We start from the raw sequence: 19,153 nt of genomic DNA on the forward strand, positions 1-19,153 counted from the left end.
TGGATGCCCATTCATCGACAACTGTTAAACATGAGCAAGTAGTATGAGATGTTCAAATATTTGTCCAGAAGTTTTCCTTACATCAGAGTCGATAAAACAGATTATGACAGCAGGTCAATGGTAATGCAGTTTTATGACTGACCATGGTGATTTCACTAGTTTCTACTTGATAAGAGTGTCTTTGGGAGTTTGATGTCGAAACGAAGCTGAAGATCAATTTTGCCAGTTAGTAAATAATCCCAATGAGATTATGATAACAAGACAGATTATACTTAACTGAATTCCAGGGGTCTGAGAAACCAAGACACGCCGGGTGATCTTTGTCAAGTATGCAACAGAGATAGTGTTGCCAACAAAAGGTTAAAAAGAGCTAGCTAGGAGTTGAACCTAGAATCTTCTAATCCGTAGTCAGATGCGTTATCCATTGCACCACTAGCCCTGACCATCACCCTAAAGTTGGTATAATTACTTCAAATTAGCATTGCTCCGAAAAACCAGAGTACATCACTGTCAAAACTACAATAGCAAAGAATACTGCTACTATGACCTGGAATCGAACCAGGGTTACTGCGACCACAACGCAGAGTACTCACCACTATACGATCATAGCCACTGACTCCTGCAGAGACCCTTCAAGACACATTCACCTTCTTCTTCTTCATGGGAGGCACTAAGATCCAGGAAGAACAAGACTGATTGGATGCCCATTCATCGACAACTGTTAAACATGAGCAAGTAGTATGAGATGTTCAAATATTTGTCCAGAAGTTTTCCTTACATCAGAGTCGATAAAACAGATTATGACAGCAGGTCAATGGTAATGCAGTTTTACGACTGACCATGGTGATTTCACTAGTTTCTACTTGATAAGAGTGTCTTTGGGAGTTTGATGTCGAAACGAAGCTGAAGATCAATTTTGCCAGTTAGTAAATAAACCCAATGAGATTATGATAACAAGACAGATTATACTTAACTGAATTCCAGGGGTCTGAGAAACCAAGACACGCTGGGTGATCTTTGTCAATTATGCAACAGAGATAGTGTTGCCAACAAAAGGTTAAAAAGAGCTAGCTAGGAGTTGAACCTAGAATCTTGTGATCCATAGTCAGATGCGTTATCCATTGCGCCACTAGCCCTGACCATCACCCTAATGTTGGTATAATTACTTCAAATTGGCATTGCTCCGAAAAACCAGAGTACATCACTGTCAAAACTACAATAGCAAAGAATACTGCTGCTATGACCTGGAATCGAACCAGGGTTACTGCGACCACAACGCAGAGTACTCACCACTATACGATCATAGCCACTGACTCCTGCAAAGACCCTTCAAGACACATTCACCTTCTTCTTCTTCATGGGAGGCACTAAGATCCAGGAAGAACAAGACTAATTGGATGCCCATTCATCGACAACTGTTAAACATGAGCAAGTAGTATGAGATGTTCAAATATTTGTCCAGAAGTTTTCCTTACATCAGAGTCGATAAAACAGATTATGACAGCAGTTCAATGGTAATGCAGTTTTACGACTGACCATGGTGATTTCACTAGTTTCTACTTGATAAGAGTGTCTTTGGGAGTTTGATGTCGAAACGAAGCTGAAGATCAATTTTGCCAGTTAGTAAATAATCCCAATGAGATTATGATAACAAGAAAGATTATACTTAACTGAATTTCAGGGGTCTGAGAAACCAAGACACGCCGGGTGATCGTTGTCAAGTATGCAACAGAGATAGTGTTGCCAACAAAAGGTTAAAAAGAGCTAGCTAGGAGTTGAACCTAGAATCTTCTGATTCCGTAGTCAGATGCGTTATCCATTGCGCCACTAGCCCTGACCACTGCCCTAATGTTGGTATAATTACTTCAAATTGGCATTACTCCGAAAAACCAGAGTACATCACTGTCAAAACTACAATAGCAAAGAATACTGCTGCTATGACCTGGAATCGAAACAGGGTTACTGCGACCACAACGCAGAGTACTCACCACTATACGATCATAGCCACTGACTCCTGCAGGGACCCTTCAAGACACATTCACCTTCTTCTTCTTCATGGGAGGCACTAAGATCCAGGAAGAACAAGACTAATTGGATGCCCATTCATCGACAACTGTTAAACATGAGCAAGTAGTATGAGATGTTCAAATATTTGTCCAGAAGTTTTCCTTACATCAGAGTCGATAAAACAGATTATGACAGCAGTTCAATGGTAATGCAGTTTTACGACTGACCATGGTGATTTCAATAGTTTCTACTTGATAAGAGTGTCTTTGGGAGTTTGATGTCGAAACGAAGCTGAAGATCAATTTTGCCAGTTAGTAAATAATCCCAATGAGATTATGATAACAAGACAGATTATACTTAACTGAATTCCAGGGGTCTGAGAAACCAAGACACGCCGGGTGATCTTTGTCAAGTATGCAACAGAGATAGTGTTGCCAACAAAAGGTTAAGAAGAGCTAGCTAGGAGTTGAACCTAGAGTCTTCTGATCCGTAGTCAGATGCGTTATCCATTGCGCCACTAGCCCTGACCACCACCCTAATGTTGGTATAATTACTTCAAATTAGCATTGCTCCGAAAAACCAGAGTACATCACTGTCAAAACTACAATAGCAAAGAATACTTCTGCTATGACCTGGAATCGAACCAGGGTTACTGCGACCACAACGCAGAGTACTCACCACTATACGATCATAGCCACTGACTCCTGCAGAGACCCTTCAAGACACATTCAACTTCTTCTTCTTTATGGGAGGCACTAAGATCCAGGAAGAACAAGACTAATTGGATGCCCATTCATCGACAACTGTTAAACATGAGCAAGTAGTATGAGATGTTCAAATATTTGTCCAGAAGTTTTCCTTACATCAGAGTCGATAAAACAGATTATGACAGCAGGTCAATGGTAATGCAGTTTTACGACTGACCATGGTGATTTCACTAGTTTCTACTTGATAAGAATGTCTTTGGGAGTTTGATGTCGAAACGAAGCTGAAGATCAATTTTGCCAGTTAGTAAATAATCCCAATGAGATTATGATAACAAGACAGATTATACTTAACTGAATTCCAGGGGTCTGAGAAACCAAGACACGCCGGGTGATCTTTGTCAAGTATGCAACAGAGATAGTGTTGCCAAAAAAAGGTTAAAAAGAGCTAGCTAGGAGTTGAACCTAGAATCTTGTGATCCATAGTCAGATGCGTTATCCATTGCGCCACTAGCCCTGACCATCACCCTAAAGTTGGTATAATTACTTCAAATAAGCATTGCTCCGAAAAACCAGAGTACATCACTGTCAAAACTACAATAGCAAAGAATACTGCTGCTATGACCTGGAATCGAACCAGGGTTACTGCGACCACAACGCAGAGTACTCACCACTATACGATCATAGCCACTGACCTCTGCACAGACCCTTCAAGACACATTCACCTTCTTCTTCTTCATGGGAGGCACTAAGATCCAGGAAGAACAAGACTAATTGGATGCCCATTCATCGACAACTGTTAAACATGAGCAAGTAGTATGAGATGTTCAAATATTTCTCCAGAAGTTTTCCTTACATCAGAGTCGATAAAACAGATTATGACAGCAGTTCAATGGTAATGCAGTTTTACGACTGACCATGGTGATTTCACTAGTTTCTACTTGATAAGAGTGTCTTTGGGAGTTTGATGTCGAAACGAAGCTGAAGATCAATTTTGCCAGTTAGTAAATAATCCCAATGAGATTATGATAACAAGACAGATTATACTTAACTGAATTCCAGGGGTCTGAGAAACCAAGACACGCTGGGTGATCTTTGTCAAGTATGCAACAGAGATAGTGTTGCCAACAAAAGGTTAAAAAGAGCTAGCTAGGAGTTGAACCTAGAATCTTGTGATCCATAGTCAGATGCGTTATCCATTGCGCCACTAGCCCTGACCACCACCCTAATGTTGGTATAATTACTTCAAATTAGCATTGCTCCGAAAAACCAGAGTACATCACTGTCAAAACTACAATAGCAAAGAATACTGCTGCTATGACCTGGAATCGAACCAGGGTTACTGCGACCACAACGCAGAGTACTCACCACTATACGATCATAGCCACTGACTCCTGCAGGGACCCTTCAAGACACATTCACCTTCTTCTTCTTCATGGGAGGCACTAAGATCCAGGAAGAACAAGACTAATTGGATGCCCATTCATCGACAACTGTTAAACATGAGCAAGTAGTATGAGATGTTCAAATATTTGTCCAGAAGTTTTCCTTACATCAGAGTCGATAAAACAGATTATGACAGCAGTTCAATGGTAATGCAGTTTTACGACTGACCATGGTGATTTCACTAGTTTCTACTTGATAAGAGTGTCTTTGGGAGTTTGATGTCGAAACGAAGCTGAAGATCAATTTTGCCAGTTAGTAAATAATCCCAATGAGATTATGATAACAAGAAAGATTATACTTAACTGAATTTCAGGGGTCTGAGGAACCAAGACACGCCGGGTGATCTTTGTCAAGTATGCAACAGAGATAGTGTTGCCAACAAAAGGTTAAGAAGAGCTAGCTAGGAGTTGAACCTAGAATCTTCTGATCCGTAGTCAGATGCGTTATCCATTGCGCCACTGGCCCTGACCACCACCCTAATGTTGGTATAATTACTTCAAATTAGCATTGCTCCGAAAAACCAGAGTACATCACTGTCAAAACTACAATAGCAAAGAATACTGCTGCTATGACCTGGAGTCGAACCAGGGTTACTGCGACCACAACGCAGAGTACTCACCACTATACGATCATAGCCACTGACTCCTGCAGAGACCCTTCAAGACACATTCACCTTCTTCTTCTTCATGGGAGGCACTAAGATCCAGGAAGAACAAGACTAATTGGATGCCCATTCATCGACAACTGTTAAACATGAGCAAGTAGTATGAGATGTTCAAATATTTGTCCAGAAGTTTTCCTTACATCAGAGTCGATAAAACAGATTATGACAGCAGTTCAATGGTAATGCAGTTTTACGACTGACCATGGTGATTTCACTAGTTTCTACTTGATAAGAGTGTCTTTGGGAGTTTGATGTCGAAACGAAGCTGAAGATCAATTTTGCCAGTTAGTTAATAATCCCAATGAGATTATGATAACAAGAAAGATTATACTTAACTGAATTTCAGGGGTCTGAGAAACCAAGACACGCCGGGTGATCGTTGTCAAGTATGCAACAGAGATAGTGTTGCCAACAAAAGGTTAAAAAGAGCTAGCTAGGAGTTGAACCTAGAATCTTCTGATTCCGTAGTCAGATGCGTTATCCATTGCGCCACTAGCCCTGACCACTGCCCTAATGTTGGTATAATTACTTCAAATTGGCATTACTCCGAAAAACCAGAGTACATCACTGTCAAAACTACAATAGTAAAGAATACTGCTGCTATGACCTGGAATCGAACCAGGGTTACTGCGACCACAACGCAGAGTACTCACCACTATACGATCATAGCCACTGACTCCTGCAGAGACCCTTCAAGACACATTCACCTTCTTCTTCTTCATGGGAGGCACTAAAATCCAGGAAGAACAAGACTAATTGGATGCCCATTCATCGACAACTGTTAAACATGAGCAAGTAGTATGAGATGTTCAAATATTTGTCCAGAAGTTTTCCTTACATCAGAGTCGATAAAACAGATTATGACAGCAGTTCAATGGTAATGCAGTTTTACGACTGACCATGGTGATTTCACTAGTTTCTACTTGATAAGAGTGTCTTTGGGAGTTTGATGTCGAAACGAAGCTGAAGATCAATTTTGCCAGTTAGTAAATAATCCCAATGAGATTATGATAACAAGACAGATTATACTTAACTGAATTCCAGGGGTCTGAGAAACCAAGACACGCTGGGTGATCTTTGTCAAGTATGCAACAGAGATAGTGTTGCCAACAAAAGGTTAAAAAGAGCTAGCTAGGAGTTGAACCTAGAATCTTGTGATCCATAGTCAGATGCGTTATCCATTGCGCCACTAGCCCTGACCACTGCCCTAATGTTGGTATAATTACTTCAAATTGGCATTGCTCCGAAAAACCAGAGTACATCACTGTCAAAACTACAATAGCAAAGAATACTGCTGCTATGACCTGGAATCGAACCAGGGTTACTGCGACCACAACGCAGAGTACTCACCACTATACGATCATAGCCACTGACTCCTGCAGGGACCCTTCAAGACACATTCACCTTCTTCTTCTTCATGGGAGGCACTAAGATCCAGGAAGAACAAGACTAATTGGATGCCCATTCATCGACAACTGTTAAACATGAGCAAGTAGTATGAGATGTTCAAATATTTGTCCAGAAGTTTTCCTTACATCAGAGTCGATAAAACAGATTATGACAGCAGTTCAATGGTAATGCAGTTTTACGACTGACCATGGTGATTTCACTAGTTTCTACTTGATAAGAGTGTCTTTGGGAGTTTGATGTCGAAACGAAGCTGAAGATCAATTTTGCCAGTTAGTAAATAATCCCAATGAGATTATGATAACAAGACAGATTATACTTAACTGAATTCCAGGGGTCTGAGAAACCAAGACACGCCGGGTGATCTTTGTCAAGTATGCAACAGAGATAGTGTTGCCAACAAAAGGTTAAGAAGAGCTAGCTAGGAGTTGAACCTAGAATCTTCTGATCCGTAGACAGATGCGTTATCCATTGCGCCACTAGCCCTGACCACCACCCTAATGTTGGTATAATTACTTCAAATTAGCATTGCTCCGAAAAACCAGAGTACATCACTGTCAAAACTACAATAGCAAAGAATACTGCTGCTATGACCTGGAATCGAACCAGGGTTACTGCGACCACAACGCAGAGTACTCACCACTATACGATCATAGCCACTGACTCCTGCAGAGACCCTTCAAGACACATTCACCTTCTTCTTCTTCATGGGAGGCACTAAGATCCATTAAGAACAAGACTAATTGGATGCCCATTCATCGACAACTGTTAAACATGAGCAAGTAGTATGAGATGTTCAAATATTTGTCCAGAAGTTTTCCTTACATCAGAGTCGATAAAACAGATTATGACAGCAGTTCAATGGTAATGCAGTTTTACGACTGACCATGGTGATTTCACTAGTTTCTACTTGATAAGAGTGTCTTTGGGAGTTTGATGTCGAAACGAAGCTGAAGATCAATTTTGCCAGTTAGTAAATAATCCCAATGAGATTATGATAACAAGAAAGATTATACTTAACTGAATTTCAGGGGTCTGAGGAACCAAGACACGCCGGGTGATCGTTGTCAAGTATGCAACAGAGATAGTGTTGCCAACAAAAGGTTAAAAAGAGCTAGCTAGGAGTTGAACCTAGAATCTTCTGATCCGTAGTCAGATGCGTTATCCATTGCGCCACTAGCCCTGACCACCGCCCTAATGTTGGTATAATTACTTCAAATTGGCCTTACTCCGAAAAACCAGAGTACATCACTGTCAAAACTACAATAGCAAAGGATACTGCTGCTATGACCTGGAATCGATCCAGGGTTACTGCGACCACAACGCAGAGTACTCACCACTATACGATCATAGCCACTGACCTCTGCAGAGACCCTTCAAGACACATTCACCTTCTTCTTCTTCATGGGAGGCACTAAGATCCAGGAAGAACAAGACTAATTGGATGCCCATTCATCGACAACTGTTAAACATGAGCAAGTAGTATGAGATGTTCAAATATTTGTCCAGAAGTTTTCCTTACATCAGAGTCGATAAAACAGATTATGACAGCAGGTCAATGGTAATGCAGTTTTACGACTGACCATGGTGATTTCACTAGTTTCTACTTGATAAGAGTGTCTTTGGGAGTTTGATGTCGAAACGAAGCTGAAGATCAATTTTGCCAGTTAGTAAATAATCCCAATGAGATTATGATAACAAGACAGATTATACTTAACTGAATTCCAGGGGTCTGAGAAACCAAGACACGCCGGGTGATCTTTGTCAAGTATGCAACAGAGATAGTGTTGCCAACAAAAGGTTAAAAAGAGCTAGCTAGGAGTTGAACCTAGAATCTTGTGATCCGTAGTCAGATGCATTATCCATTGCGCCACTAGCCCTGACCCTCTCCCTAAAGTTGGTATAATTACTTCAAATTGGCATTGCTCCGAAAAACCAGAGTACATCACTGTCAAAACTACAATAGCAAAGAATACTGCTGCTATGACCTGGAATCGAACCAGGGTTACTGCGACCACAACGCAGAGTACTCACCACTATACGATCATAGCCACTGACTCCTGCAGGGACCCTTCAAGACACATTCACCTTCTTCTTCTTCATGGGAGGCACTAAGATCCAGGAAGAACAAGACTAATTGGATGCCCATTCATCGACAACTGTTAAACATGAGCAAGTAGTATGAGATGTTCAAATATTTGTCCAGAAGTTTTCCTTACATCAGAGTCGATAAAACAGATTATGACAGCAGTTCAATGGTAATGCAGTTTTACGACTGACCATGGTGATTTCACTAGTTTCTACTTGATAAGAGTGTCTTTGGGAGTTTGATGTCGAAACGAAGCTGAAGATCAATTTTGCCAGTTAGTAAATAATCCCAATGAGATTATGATAACAAGACAGATTATACTTAACTGAATTCCAGGGGTCTGAGAAACCAAGACATGCTGGGTGATCTTTGTCAAGTATGCAACAGAGATAGTGTTGCCAACAAAAGGTTAAAAAGAGCTAGCTAGGAGTTGAACCTAGAATCTTGTGATCCGTAGTCAGATGCGTTATCCATTGCACCACTAGCCCTGACCATCACCCTAATGTTGGTATAATTACTTCAAATTGGCATTGCTCCGAAAAACCAGAGTACATCACTGTCAAAACTACAATAGCAAAGAATACTGCTGCTATGACCTGGAATCGAACCAGGGTTACTGCGACCACAACGCAGAGTACTCACCACTATACGATCATAGCCACTGACTCCTGCAAAGACCCTTCAAGACACATTCACCTTCTTCTTCTTCATGGGAGGCACTAAGATCCAGGAAGAACAAGACTAATTGGATGCCCATTCATCGACAACTGTTAAACATGAGCAAGTAGTATGAGATGTTCAAATATTTGTCCAGAAGTTTTCCTTACATCAGAGTCGATAAAACAGATTATGACAGCAGTTCAATGGTAATGCAGTTTTACGACTGACCATGGTGATTTCACTAGTTTCTACTTGATAAGAGTGTCTTTGGGAGTTTGATGTCGAAACGAAGCTGAAGATCAATTTTGCCAGTTAGTTAATAATCCCAATGAGATTATGATAACAAGAAAGATTATACTTAACTGAATTTCAGGGGTCTGAGAAACCAAGACACGCCGGGTGATCGTTGTCAAGTATGCAACAGAGATAGTGTTGCCAACAAAAGGTTAAAAAGAGCTAGCTAGGAGTTGAACCTAGAATCTTCTGATCCGTAGTCAAATGCGTTATCCATTGCGCCACTAGCCCTGACCACCGCCTTAATGTTGGTATAACTACTTCAAATTGGCATTACTCCGAAAAAACAGAGTACATCACTGTCAAAACTACAATAGCAAAGAATACTGCTGCTATGACCTGGAATCGAACCAGGGTTACTGCGACCACAACGCAGAGTACTCACCACTATACGATCATAGCCACTGACTCCTGCAGAGACCCTTCAAAACACATTCACCTTCTTCTTCTTCATGGGAGGCACTAAGATCCAGGAAGAACAAGACTAATTGGATGCCCATTCATCGACAACTGTTAAACATGAGCAAGTAGTATGAGATGTTCAAATATTTGTCCAGAAGTTTTCCTTACATCAGAGTCGATAAAACAGATTATGACAGCAGGTCAATGGTAATGCAGTTTTACGACTGACCATGGTGATTTCACTAGTTTCTACTTGATAAGAGTGTCTTTGGGAGTTTGATGTCGAAACGAAGCTGAAGATCAATTTTGCCAGTTAGTAAATAATCCCAATGAGATTATGATAACAAGACAGATTATACTTAACTGAATTCCAGGGGTCTGAGAAACCAAGACACGCCGGGTGATCTTTGTCAAGTATGCAACAGAGATAGTGTTGCCAACAAAAGGTTAAAAAGAGCTAGCTAGGAGTTGAACCTAGAATCTTCTGATTCCGTAGTCAGATGCGTTATCCATTGCGCCACTAGCCCTGACCACTGCCCTAATGTTGGTATAATTACTTCAAATTGGCATTACTCCGAAAAACCAGAGTACATCACTGTCAAAACTACAATAGTAAAGAATACTGCTGCTATGACCTGGAATCGAACCAGGGTTACTGCGACCACAACGCAGAGTACTCACCACTATACGATCATAGCCACTGACTCCTGCAGAGACCCTTCAAGACACATTCACCTTCTTCTTCTTCATGGGAGGCACTAAAATCCAGGAAGAACAAGACTAATTGGATGCCCATTCATCGACAACTGTTAAACATGAGCAAGTAGTATGAGATGTTCAAATATTTGTCCAGAAGTTTTCCTTACATCAGAGTCGATAAAACAGATTATGACAGCAGGTCAATGGTAATGCAGTTTTACGACTGACCATGGTGATTTCACTAGTTTCTACTTGATAAGAGTGTCTTTGGGAGTTTGATGTCGAAACGAAGCTGAAGATCAATTTTGCCAGTTAGTAAATAATCCCAATGAGATTATGATAACAAGACAGATTATACTTAACTGAATTCCAGGGGTCTGAGAAACCAAGACACGCTGGGTGATCTTTGTCAAGTATGCAACAGAGATAGTGTTGCCAACAAAAGGTTAAAAAGAGCTAGCTAGGAGTTGAACCTAGAATCTTCTGATCCGTAGTCAGATGCGTTATCCATTGCGCCACTAGCCCTGACCACCACCCTAATGTTGGTATAATTACTTCAAATTAGCATTGCTCCGAAAAACCAGAGTACATCACTGTCAAAACTACAATAGCAAAGAATACTGCTGCTATGACCTGGAATCGAACCAGGGTTACTGCGACCACAACGCAGAGTACTCACCACTATACGATCATAGCCACTGACTCCTGCAGAGACCCTTCAAGACACATTCAATTTCTTCTTCTTTATGGGAGGCACTAAGATCCAGGAAGAACAAGACTAATTGGATGCCCATTCATGGAATACTGTTAAACATGAGCAAGTAGTATGAGATGTTCAAATATTTGTCCAGGAGTTTTCCTTACATCAGAGTCGATAAAACAGATTATGACAGCAGTTCAATGGTAATGCAGTTTTACGACTGACCATGGTGATTTCACTAGTTTCTACTTGATAAGAGTGTCTTTGGGAGTTTGATGTCGAAACGAAGCTGAATAACAATTTTGCCAGTTAGTAAATAATCCCAATGAGATTATGATAACAAGACAGATTACACTTAACTGAATTCCAGGGGTCTGAGAAACCAACACACGCCGGGTGATCTTTGTCAAGTATGCAACAGAGATAGTGTTGCCAACAAAAGGTTAAAAAGAGCTAGCTAGGAGTTGAACCTAGAATCTTCTGATCCGTAGTCAGATGCGTTATCCATTGCGCCACTAGCCCTGACCACCACCATAATGTTGGTATAATTGCTTCAAATTGGCATTACTCCGAAAAACCAGAGTAAATCACTGTCAAAACTACAATAGCAAAGAATACTGCTGCTATGACCTGGAATCGAACCAGGGTTACTGCGACCACAACGCAGAGTACTCACCACTATACGATCATAGCCCCTGACTCCTGTAGAGACCCTTCAAGACACATTCAACTTCTTCTTCTTTATGGGAGGCACTAAGATCCAGGAAGAACAAGACTAATTGGATGCCCATTCATCGAGAACTGTTAAACAAGAGCAAGTAGTATGAGATGTTCAAATATTTGTCCAGGAGTTTTCCTTACATCAGAGTCGATAAAACAGATTATGACAGCAGTTCAATGGTAATGCAGTTTTACGACTGACCATGGTGATTTCACTAGTTTCTACTTGATAAGAGTGTCTTTAGGAGTTTGATGTCGAAACGAAGCTGAAGATCAATTTTGCCAGTTAGTAAACAATCCCAATGAGATTATGATAACAAGACAGATTATACTTAACTGAATTCCAGGGGTCTGAGAAACCAAGACACACCGGGTGATCTTTGTCAAGTATGCAACAGAGATAGTGTGGCCAACAAAAGTTTAAAAAAAGCTAGCTAGGAGTTGAACCTAGAATCTTCTGAACTGTAGACAGTTGCATTATCCATTGCACCACTAGCCCTGACCACCAGCCTAATGTTGGTACAATTACTTCAAATTGGCATTACTCCGAAAAACCAGAGTACATCACTGTCAAAACTACAATAGCAACAAATACTACTGCTATGACCTGGAGTCGAACTAGGGTTACTGCGACCTCAACGCAAAGTACTCACCACTATACGATCAGAGCCACTGACTCCTGCAGAGACCCTTAAGACACATTCAACTTCTTCTTTATGGGAGGCACTAAGATCCAGGAAGAACAAGACTAATTGGATGCCCATTCATCGACAACTGTTAAACAAGAGCAAGTAGTATGAGATGTTCAAATATTTGTCCAGGAGTTTTCCTTACATCAGAGTCGATAAAACAGATTATGACAGCAGTTCAATGGTAATGCAGTTTTACGATTGACCATGGTGATTTCACTAGTTTCTACTTGATAAGAGTGTCTTTGGGAGTTTGATGTCGAAACTAAGCTGAAGATCAATTTTGCCAGTTAGTAAATAATCCCAATGAGATTATAATAACAAGAAAGTTTATACTTAACTGAATTCCAGGGGTCTGAGAAACCAAGACACGCCGGGTGATCTTTGTCAAGTATGCAACAGAGATAGTGTTGCCAACAAAAGGTTAAAAAGAGCTAGCTAGGAGTTGAACCTAGAATCTTCTGATCCGTAGTCAGATGCGTTATCCATTGCGCCACTAGCCCTGACCACCACCCTAATGTTGGTATAATTACTTCAAATTAGCATTGCTCCGAAAAACCAGAGTACATCACTGTCAAAACTACAATAGCAAAGAATACTGCTGCTATGACCTGGAATCGAACCAGGGTTACTGCGACCACAACGCAGAGTACTCACCACTATACGATCATAGCCACTGACTCCTGCAGAGACCCTTCAAGACACATTCAATTTCTTCTTCTTTATGGGAGGCACTAAGATCCAGGAAGAACAAGACTAATTGGATGCCCATTCATGGAATACTGTTAAACATGAGCAAGTAGTATGAGATGTTCAAATATTTGTCCAGGAGTTTTCCTTACATCAGAGTCGATAAAACAGATTATGACAGCAGTTCAATGGTAATGCAGTTTTACGACTGACCATGGTGATTTCACTAGTTTCTACTTGATAAGAGTGTCTTTGGGAGTTTGATGTCGAAACGAAGCTGAATAACAATTTTGCCAGTTAGTAAATAATCCCAATGAGATTATGATAACAAGACAGATTACACTTAACTGAATTCCAGGGGTCTGAGAAACCAACACACGCCGGGTGATCTTTGTCAAGTATGCAACAGAGATAGTGTTGCCAACAAAAGGTTAAAAAGAGCTAGCTAGGAGTTGAACCTAGAATCTTCTGATCCGTAGTCAGATGCGTTATCCATTGCGCCACTAGCCCTGACCACCACCGTAATGTTGGTATAATTGCTTCAAATTGGCATTACTCCGAAAAACCAGAGTAAATCACTGTCAAAACTACAATAGCAAAGAATACTGCTGCTATGACCTGGAATCGAACCAGGGTTACTGCGACCACAACGCAGAGTACTCACCACTATACGATCATAGCCCCTGACTCCTGTAGAGACCCTTCAAGACACATTCAACTTCTTCTTCTTTATGGGAGGCACTAAGATCCAGGAAGAACAAGACTAATTGGATGCCCATTCATCGAGAACTGTTAAACAAGAGCAAGTAGTATGAGATGTTCAAATATTTGTCCAGGAGTTTTCCTTACATCAGAGTCGATAAAACAGATTATGACAGCAGTTCAATGGTAATGCAGTTTTACGACTGACCATGGTGATTTCACTAGTTTCTACTTGATAAGAGTGTCTTTAGGAGTTTGATGTCGAAACGAAGCTGAAGATCAATTTTGCCAGTTAGTAAACAATCCCAATGAGATTATGATAACAAGACAGATTATACTTAACTGAATTCCAGGGGTCTGAGAAACCAAGACACACCGGGTGATCTTTGTCAAGTATGCAACAGAGATAGTGTGGCCAACAAAAGTTTAAAAAAAGCTAGCTAGGAGTTGAACCTAGAATCTTCTGAACTGTAGACAGTTGCATTATCCATTGCACCACTAGCCCTGACCACCGCCTTAATGTTGGTATAACTACTTCAAATTGGCATTACTCCGAAAAAACAGAGTACATCACTGTCAAAACTACAATAGCAAAGAATACTGCTGCTATGACCTGGAATCGAACCAGGGTTACTGCGACCACAACGCAGAGTACTCACCACTATACGATCATAGCCACTGACTCCTGCAGAGACCCTTCAAAACACATTCACCTTCTTCTTCTTCATGGGAGGCACTAAGATCCAGGAAGAACAAGACTAATTGGATGCCCATTCATCGACAACTGTTAAACATGAGCAAGTAGTATGAGATGTTCAAATATTTGTCCAGAAGTTTTCCTTACATCAGAGTCGATAAAACAGATTATGACAGCAGGTCAATGGTAATGCAGTTTTACGACTGACCATGGTGATTTCACTAGTTTCTACTTGATAAGAGTGTCTTTGGGAGTTTGATGTCGAAACGAAGCTGAAGATCAATTTTGCCAGTTAGTAAATAATCCCAATGAGATTATGATAACAAGACAGATTATACTTAACTGAATTCCAGGGGTCTGAGAAACCAAGACACGCCGGGTGATCTTTGTCAAGTATGCAACAGAGATAGTGTTGCCAACAAAAGGTTAAGAAGAGCTAGCTAGGAGTTGAACCTAGAATCTTCTGATCCGTAGACAGATGCGTTATCCATTGCGCCACTAGCCCTGACCACCACCCTAATGTTGGTATAATTACTTCAAATTAGCATTGCTCCGAAAAACCAGAGTACATCACTGTCAAAACTACAATAGCAAAGAATACTGCTGCTATGACCTGGAATCGAACCAGGGTTACTGCGACCACAACGCAGAGTACTCACCACTATACGATCATAGCCACTGACTCCTGCAGAGACCCTTCAAGACACATTCACCTTCTTCTTCTTCATGGGAGGCACTAAGATCCATTAAGAACAAGACTAATTGGATGCCCATTCATCGACAACTGTTAAACATGAGCAAGTAGTATGAGATGTTCAAATATTTGTCCAGAAGTTTTCCTTACATCAGAGTCGATAAAACAGATTATGACAGCAGTTCAATGGTAATGCAGTTTTACGACTGACCATGGTGATTTCACTAGTTTCTACTTGATAAGAGTGTCTTTGGGAGTTTGATGTCGAAACGAAGCTGAAGATCAATTTTGCCAGTTAGTAAATAATCCCAATGAGATTATGATAACAAGAAAGATTATACTTAACTGAATTTCAGGGGTCTGAGGAACCAAGACACGCCGGGTGATCGTTGTCAAGTATGCAACAGAGATAGTGTTGCCAACAAAAGGTTAAAAAGAGCTAGCTAGGAGTTGAACCTAGAATCTTCTGATCCGTAGTCAGATGCGTTATCCATTGCGCCACTAGCCCTGACCACTGCCCTAATGTTGGTATAATTACTTCAAATTGGCCTTACTCCGAAAAACCAGAGTACATCACTGTCAAAACTACAATAGCAAAGGATACTGCTGCTATGACCTGGAATCGATCCAGGGTTACTGCGACCACAACGCAGAGTACTCACCACTATACGATCATAGCCACTGACCTCTGCAGAGACCCTTCAAGACACATTCACCTTCTTCTTCTTCATGGGAGGCACTAAGATCCAGGAAGAACAAGACTAATTGGATGCCCATTCATCGACAACTGTTAAACATGAGCAAGTAGTATGAGATGTTCAAATATTTGTCCAGAAGTTTTCCTTACATCAGAGTCGATAAAACAGATTATGACAGCAGTTCAATGGTAATGCAGTTTTACGACTGACCATGGTGATTTCACTAGTTTCTACTTGATAAGAGTGTCTTTGGGAGTTTGATGTCGAAACGAAGCTGAAGATCAATTTTGCCAGTTAGTAAATAATCCCAATGAGATTATGATAACAAGACAGATTATACTTAACTGAATTCCAGGGGTCTGAGAAACCAAGACACGCCGGGTGATCTTTGTCAAGTATGCAACAGAGATAGTGTTGCCAACAAAAGGTTAAAAAGAGCTAGCTAGGAGTTGAACCTAGAATCTTCTAATCCGTAGTCAGATGCGTTATCCATTGCGCCACTAGCCCTGACCATCACCCTAAAGTTGGTATAATTACTTCAAATTAGCATTGCTCCGGAAAACCAGAGTACATCACTGTCAAAACTACAATAGCAAAGAATACTGCTGCTATGACCTGGAATCGAACCAGGGTTACTGCGACCACAACGCAGAGTACTCACCACTATACGATCATAGCCACTGACTCCTGCAGAGACCCTTCAAGACACATTCACCTTCTTCTTCTTCATGGGAGGCACTAAGATCCAGGAAGAACAAGACTAATTGGATGCCCATTCATCGACAACTGTTAAACATGAGCAAGTAGTATGAGATGTTCAAATATTTGTCCAGAAGTTTTCCTTACATCAGAGTCGATAAAACAGATTATGACAGCAGTTCAATGGTAATGCAGTTTTACGACTGACCATGGTGATTTCACTAGTTTCTACTTGATAAGAGTGTCTTTGGGAGTTTGATGTCGAAACGAAGCTGAAGATCAATTTTGCCAGTTAGTAAATAATCCCAATGAGATAATGATAACAAGACAGATTATACTTAACTGAATTCCAGGGGTCAGAGAAACCAAGACAAGCCGGGTGATCTTTGTCAAGTATGCAACAGAGATAGTGTTGCCAACAAAAGGTTAAAAAGAGCTAGCTAGGAGTTGAACCTAGAATCTTCTAATAATAATAATAATAATAATTTCCTTGTATTGTCATTCTGTGTAACAATGTACACAGAACGAAATGTCAATCGCACCTGACCCGTTGTAGCGAGCTGTTGCAGCCATAGCCAATCCGTAGTCAGATGCGTTATCCATTGCGCCACTAGCCCTGACCATCACCCTAAAGTTGGTATAATTACTTCAAATTAGCATTGCTCCGAAAAACCAGAGTACATCACTGTCAAAACTACAACAGCAAAGAATACTGCTGCTATGACCTGGAATCGAACCAGGGTTACTGCGACCACAACTCAGAGTACTCACCACTATACGATCATAGCCACTGACTCCTGCAGAGACCCTTCAAGAGACATTCACCTTCTTCTTCTTCATGGGAGGCACTAAGATCCAGGAAGAACAAGACTAATTGGATGCCCATTCATCGACAACTGTTAAACATGAGCAAGTAGTATGAGATGTTCAAATATTTGTCCAGAAGTTTTCCTTACATCAGTCGATAAAACAGATTATGACAGCAGGTCAATGGTAATGCAGTTTTACGACTGACCATGGTGATTTCACTAGTTTCTACTTGATAAGAGTGTCTTTGGGAGTTTGATGTCGAAACGAAGCTGAAGATCAATTTTGCCAGTTAGTAAATAATCCCAATGAGATTATGATAACAAGACAGATTATACTTAACTGAATTCCAGGGGTCTGAGAAACCAAGACACGCCGGGTGATCTTTGTCAAGTATGCAACAGAGATAGTGTTGCCAACAAAAGGTTAAAAAGAGCTAGCTAGGAGTTGAACCTAGAATCTTCTGATCCGTAGTCAGATGCGTTATCCATTGCGCCGCTAGCCCTGACCATCACCTTAATGTTGGTATAATTACTTCAAAATAGCATTGCTCCGAAAAACCAGAGTACATCACTGTCAAAACTACAATAGCAAAGAATACTGCTGCTATGACCTGGAATCGAACCAGGGTTACTGCGACCACAACGCAGAGTACTCACCACTATACGATCATAGCCACTGACTCCTGCAGAGACCCTTCAATACACATTCACCTTCTTATTCTTCATGGGAGGCACTAAGATCCAGGAAGAACAAGACTAATTGGATGCCCATTCATCGACAACTGTTAAACATGAGCAAGTAGTATGAGATGTTCGAATATTTGTCCAGAAGTTTTCCTTACATCAGTCGATAAAACAGATTATGACAGCAGGTCAACGGTAATGCAGTTTTACGACTGACCATGGTGATTTCACTAGTTTCTACTTGATAAGAGTGTCTTTGGGAGTTTGATGTCGAAACGAAGCTGAAGATCAATTTTGCCAGTTAGTAAATAATCCCAATGAGATTATGATAACAAGACAGATTATACTTAACTGAATTCCAGGGGTCTGAGAAACCAAGACACGCCGGGTGATCTTTGTCAAGTATGCAACAGAGATAGTGTTGCCAACAAAAGGTTAAAAAGAGCTAGCTAGGAGTTGAACCTAGAATCTTCTGATCCGTAGTCAGATGCGTTATCCATTGCGCCGCTAGCCCTGACCATCACCCTAATGTTGGTATAATTACTTCAAATTAGCATTGCTCCGAAAAACCAGAGTACATCACTGTCAAAACTATAATAGCAAAGAATACTGCTGCTATGACCTGGAATCGAACCAGGGTTACTGCGACCACAACGCAGAGTACTCACCACTATACGATCATAGCCACTGACTCCTGTAGAGACCCTTCAAGACACATTCACCTTCTTCTTCTTCATGGGAGGCACTAAGATCCAGGAAGAACAAGACTAATTGGATGCCCATTCATCGACAACTGTTAAACATGAGCAAGTAGTATGAGATGTTCAAATATTTGTCCAGAAGTTTTCCTTACATCAGAGTCGATAAAACAGATTATGACAGCAGTTCAATGGTAATGCAGTTTTACGACTGACCATGGTGATTTCACTAGTTTCTACTTGATAAGAGTGTCTTTGGGAGTTTGATGTCGAAACAAAGCTGAAGATCAATTTTGCCAGT

The 19,153-nt window shown here is 40.9% G+C and overlaps 38 non-coding genes across 38 annotated transcripts; all 38 read right to left on the reverse strand.

Moving 5' to 3' along the window:
* Positions 1-1,235: 1,235 nt before the first annotated feature.
* On the reverse strand, positions 1,236-1,307 carry trnah-gug (transfer RNA histidin (anticodon GUG)). The gene has a single exon. It is a non-coding gene; the product is annotated as a tRNA-His (tRNA).
* A 453-nt stretch (positions 1,308-1,760) lies between these two features.
* On the reverse strand, positions 1,761-1,834 carry trnar-acg (transfer RNA arginine (anticodon ACG)). Its single transcript has one exon. It is a non-coding gene; the product is annotated as a tRNA-Arg (tRNA).
* Positions 1,835-2,458: 624 nt separating this feature from the next.
* On the reverse strand, positions 2,459-2,531 carry trnar-acg (transfer RNA arginine (anticodon ACG)). Its single transcript has one exon. It is a non-coding gene; the product is annotated as a tRNA-Arg (tRNA).
* Positions 2,532-2,630: 99 nt separating this feature from the next.
* On the reverse strand, positions 2,631-2,702 carry trnah-gug (transfer RNA histidin (anticodon GUG)). Its single transcript has one exon. It is a non-coding gene; the product is annotated as a tRNA-His (tRNA).
* A 625-nt stretch (positions 2,703-3,327) lies between these two features.
* trnah-gug (transfer RNA histidin (anticodon GUG)) lies at positions 3,328-3,399 on the reverse strand. Its single transcript has one exon. It is a non-coding gene; the product is annotated as a tRNA-His (tRNA).
* Positions 3,400-4,024: 625 nt separating this feature from the next.
* Positions 4,025-4,096, reverse strand: trnah-gug (transfer RNA histidin (anticodon GUG)). Its single transcript has one exon. It is a non-coding gene; the product is annotated as a tRNA-His (tRNA).
* Positions 4,097-4,549: 453 nt separating this feature from the next.
* trnar-acg (transfer RNA arginine (anticodon ACG)) lies at positions 4,550-4,622 on the reverse strand. Its single transcript has one exon. It is a non-coding gene; the product is annotated as a tRNA-Arg (tRNA).
* A 99-nt stretch (positions 4,623-4,721) lies between these two features.
* Positions 4,722-4,793, reverse strand: trnah-gug (transfer RNA histidin (anticodon GUG)). Its single transcript has one exon. It is a non-coding gene; the product is annotated as a tRNA-His (tRNA).
* Positions 4,794-5,246: 453 nt separating this feature from the next.
* On the reverse strand, positions 5,247-5,320 carry trnar-acg (transfer RNA arginine (anticodon ACG)). Its single transcript has one exon. It is a non-coding gene; the product is annotated as a tRNA-Arg (tRNA).
* A 99-nt stretch (positions 5,321-5,419) lies between these two features.
* trnah-gug (transfer RNA histidin (anticodon GUG)) lies at positions 5,420-5,491 on the reverse strand. The gene has a single exon. It is a non-coding gene; the product is annotated as a tRNA-His (tRNA).
* A 625-nt stretch (positions 5,492-6,116) lies between these two features.
* Positions 6,117-6,188, reverse strand: trnah-gug (transfer RNA histidin (anticodon GUG)). The gene has a single exon. It is a non-coding gene; the product is annotated as a tRNA-His (tRNA).
* Positions 6,189-6,641: 453 nt separating this feature from the next.
* On the reverse strand, positions 6,642-6,714 carry trnar-acg (transfer RNA arginine (anticodon ACG)). The gene has a single exon. It is a non-coding gene; the product is annotated as a tRNA-Arg (tRNA).
* Positions 6,715-6,813: 99 nt separating this feature from the next.
* On the reverse strand, positions 6,814-6,885 carry trnah-gug (transfer RNA histidin (anticodon GUG)). Its single transcript has one exon. It is a non-coding gene; the product is annotated as a tRNA-His (tRNA).
* A 453-nt stretch (positions 6,886-7,338) lies between these two features.
* trnar-acg (transfer RNA arginine (anticodon ACG)) lies at positions 7,339-7,411 on the reverse strand. Its single transcript has one exon. It is a non-coding gene; the product is annotated as a tRNA-Arg (tRNA).
* A 796-nt stretch (positions 7,412-8,207) lies between these two features.
* On the reverse strand, positions 8,208-8,279 carry trnah-gug (transfer RNA histidin (anticodon GUG)). The gene has a single exon. It is a non-coding gene; the product is annotated as a tRNA-His (tRNA).
* Positions 8,280-8,904: 625 nt separating this feature from the next.
* Positions 8,905-8,976, reverse strand: trnah-gug (transfer RNA histidin (anticodon GUG)). Its single transcript has one exon. It is a non-coding gene; the product is annotated as a tRNA-His (tRNA).
* A 453-nt stretch (positions 8,977-9,429) lies between these two features.
* On the reverse strand, positions 9,430-9,502 carry trnar-acg (transfer RNA arginine (anticodon ACG)). The gene has a single exon. It is a non-coding gene; the product is annotated as a tRNA-Arg (tRNA).
* Positions 9,503-9,601: 99 nt separating this feature from the next.
* Positions 9,602-9,673, reverse strand: trnah-gug (transfer RNA histidin (anticodon GUG)). Its single transcript has one exon. It is a non-coding gene; the product is annotated as a tRNA-His (tRNA).
* A 453-nt stretch (positions 9,674-10,126) lies between these two features.
* Positions 10,127-10,200, reverse strand: trnar-acg (transfer RNA arginine (anticodon ACG)). Its single transcript has one exon. It is a non-coding gene; the product is annotated as a tRNA-Arg (tRNA).
* Positions 10,201-10,299: 99 nt separating this feature from the next.
* On the reverse strand, positions 10,300-10,371 carry trnah-gug (transfer RNA histidin (anticodon GUG)). Its single transcript has one exon. It is a non-coding gene; the product is annotated as a tRNA-His (tRNA).
* A 453-nt stretch (positions 10,372-10,824) lies between these two features.
* trnar-acg (transfer RNA arginine (anticodon ACG)) lies at positions 10,825-10,897 on the reverse strand. Its single transcript has one exon. It is a non-coding gene; the product is annotated as a tRNA-Arg (tRNA).
* A 99-nt stretch (positions 10,898-10,996) lies between these two features.
* Positions 10,997-11,068, reverse strand: trnah-gug (transfer RNA histidin (anticodon GUG)). The gene has a single exon. It is a non-coding gene; the product is annotated as a tRNA-His (tRNA).
* Positions 11,069-11,521: 453 nt separating this feature from the next.
* Positions 11,522-11,594, reverse strand: trnar-acg (transfer RNA arginine (anticodon ACG)). Its single transcript has one exon. It is a non-coding gene; the product is annotated as a tRNA-Arg (tRNA).
* A 99-nt stretch (positions 11,595-11,693) lies between these two features.
* Positions 11,694-11,765, reverse strand: trnah-gug (transfer RNA histidin (anticodon GUG)). Its single transcript has one exon. It is a non-coding gene; the product is annotated as a tRNA-His (tRNA).
* Positions 11,766-12,911: 1,146 nt separating this feature from the next.
* On the reverse strand, positions 12,912-12,984 carry trnar-acg (transfer RNA arginine (anticodon ACG)). Its single transcript has one exon. It is a non-coding gene; the product is annotated as a tRNA-Arg (tRNA).
* A 99-nt stretch (positions 12,985-13,083) lies between these two features.
* trnah-gug (transfer RNA histidin (anticodon GUG)) lies at positions 13,084-13,155 on the reverse strand. Its single transcript has one exon. It is a non-coding gene; the product is annotated as a tRNA-His (tRNA).
* A 453-nt stretch (positions 13,156-13,608) lies between these two features.
* Positions 13,609-13,681, reverse strand: trnar-acg (transfer RNA arginine (anticodon ACG)). Its single transcript has one exon. It is a non-coding gene; the product is annotated as a tRNA-Arg (tRNA).
* A 99-nt stretch (positions 13,682-13,780) lies between these two features.
* Positions 13,781-13,852, reverse strand: trnah-gug (transfer RNA histidin (anticodon GUG)). The gene has a single exon. It is a non-coding gene; the product is annotated as a tRNA-His (tRNA).
* A 625-nt stretch (positions 13,853-14,477) lies between these two features.
* Positions 14,478-14,549, reverse strand: trnah-gug (transfer RNA histidin (anticodon GUG)). Its single transcript has one exon. It is a non-coding gene; the product is annotated as a tRNA-His (tRNA).
* A 453-nt stretch (positions 14,550-15,002) lies between these two features.
* On the reverse strand, positions 15,003-15,075 carry trnar-acg (transfer RNA arginine (anticodon ACG)). The gene has a single exon. It is a non-coding gene; the product is annotated as a tRNA-Arg (tRNA).
* A 99-nt stretch (positions 15,076-15,174) lies between these two features.
* trnah-gug (transfer RNA histidin (anticodon GUG)) lies at positions 15,175-15,246 on the reverse strand. The gene has a single exon. It is a non-coding gene; the product is annotated as a tRNA-His (tRNA).
* Positions 15,247-15,699: 453 nt separating this feature from the next.
* trnar-acg (transfer RNA arginine (anticodon ACG)) lies at positions 15,700-15,772 on the reverse strand. The gene has a single exon. It is a non-coding gene; the product is annotated as a tRNA-Arg (tRNA).
* A 624-nt stretch (positions 15,773-16,396) lies between these two features.
* On the reverse strand, positions 16,397-16,469 carry trnar-acg (transfer RNA arginine (anticodon ACG)). The gene has a single exon. It is a non-coding gene; the product is annotated as a tRNA-Arg (tRNA).
* Positions 16,470-16,568: 99 nt separating this feature from the next.
* Positions 16,569-16,640, reverse strand: trnah-gug (transfer RNA histidin (anticodon GUG)). Its single transcript has one exon. It is a non-coding gene; the product is annotated as a tRNA-His (tRNA).
* Positions 16,641-17,900: 1,260 nt separating this feature from the next.
* On the reverse strand, positions 17,901-17,973 carry trnar-acg (transfer RNA arginine (anticodon ACG)). Its single transcript has one exon. It is a non-coding gene; the product is annotated as a tRNA-Arg (tRNA).
* A 99-nt stretch (positions 17,974-18,072) lies between these two features.
* trnah-gug (transfer RNA histidin (anticodon GUG)) lies at positions 18,073-18,144 on the reverse strand. Its single transcript has one exon. It is a non-coding gene; the product is annotated as a tRNA-His (tRNA).
* Positions 18,145-18,595: 451 nt separating this feature from the next.
* On the reverse strand, positions 18,596-18,668 carry trnar-acg (transfer RNA arginine (anticodon ACG)). The gene has a single exon. It is a non-coding gene; the product is annotated as a tRNA-Arg (tRNA).
* A 99-nt stretch (positions 18,669-18,767) lies between these two features.
* On the reverse strand, positions 18,768-18,839 carry trnah-gug (transfer RNA histidin (anticodon GUG)). Its single transcript has one exon. It is a non-coding gene; the product is annotated as a tRNA-His (tRNA).
* Positions 18,840-19,153: the final 314 nt, after the last annotated feature.

This window comes from Urocampus carinirostris, chromosome 8, assembly GCF_059441175.1.
Source record: "Urocampus carinirostris isolate Australia breed hairy pipefish chromosome 8, RoL_Ucar_1.0, whole genome shotgun sequence".
Classification (NCBI taxonomy): Eukaryota; Metazoa; Chordata; class Actinopteri; order Syngnathiformes; family Syngnathidae; genus Urocampus; species Urocampus carinirostris.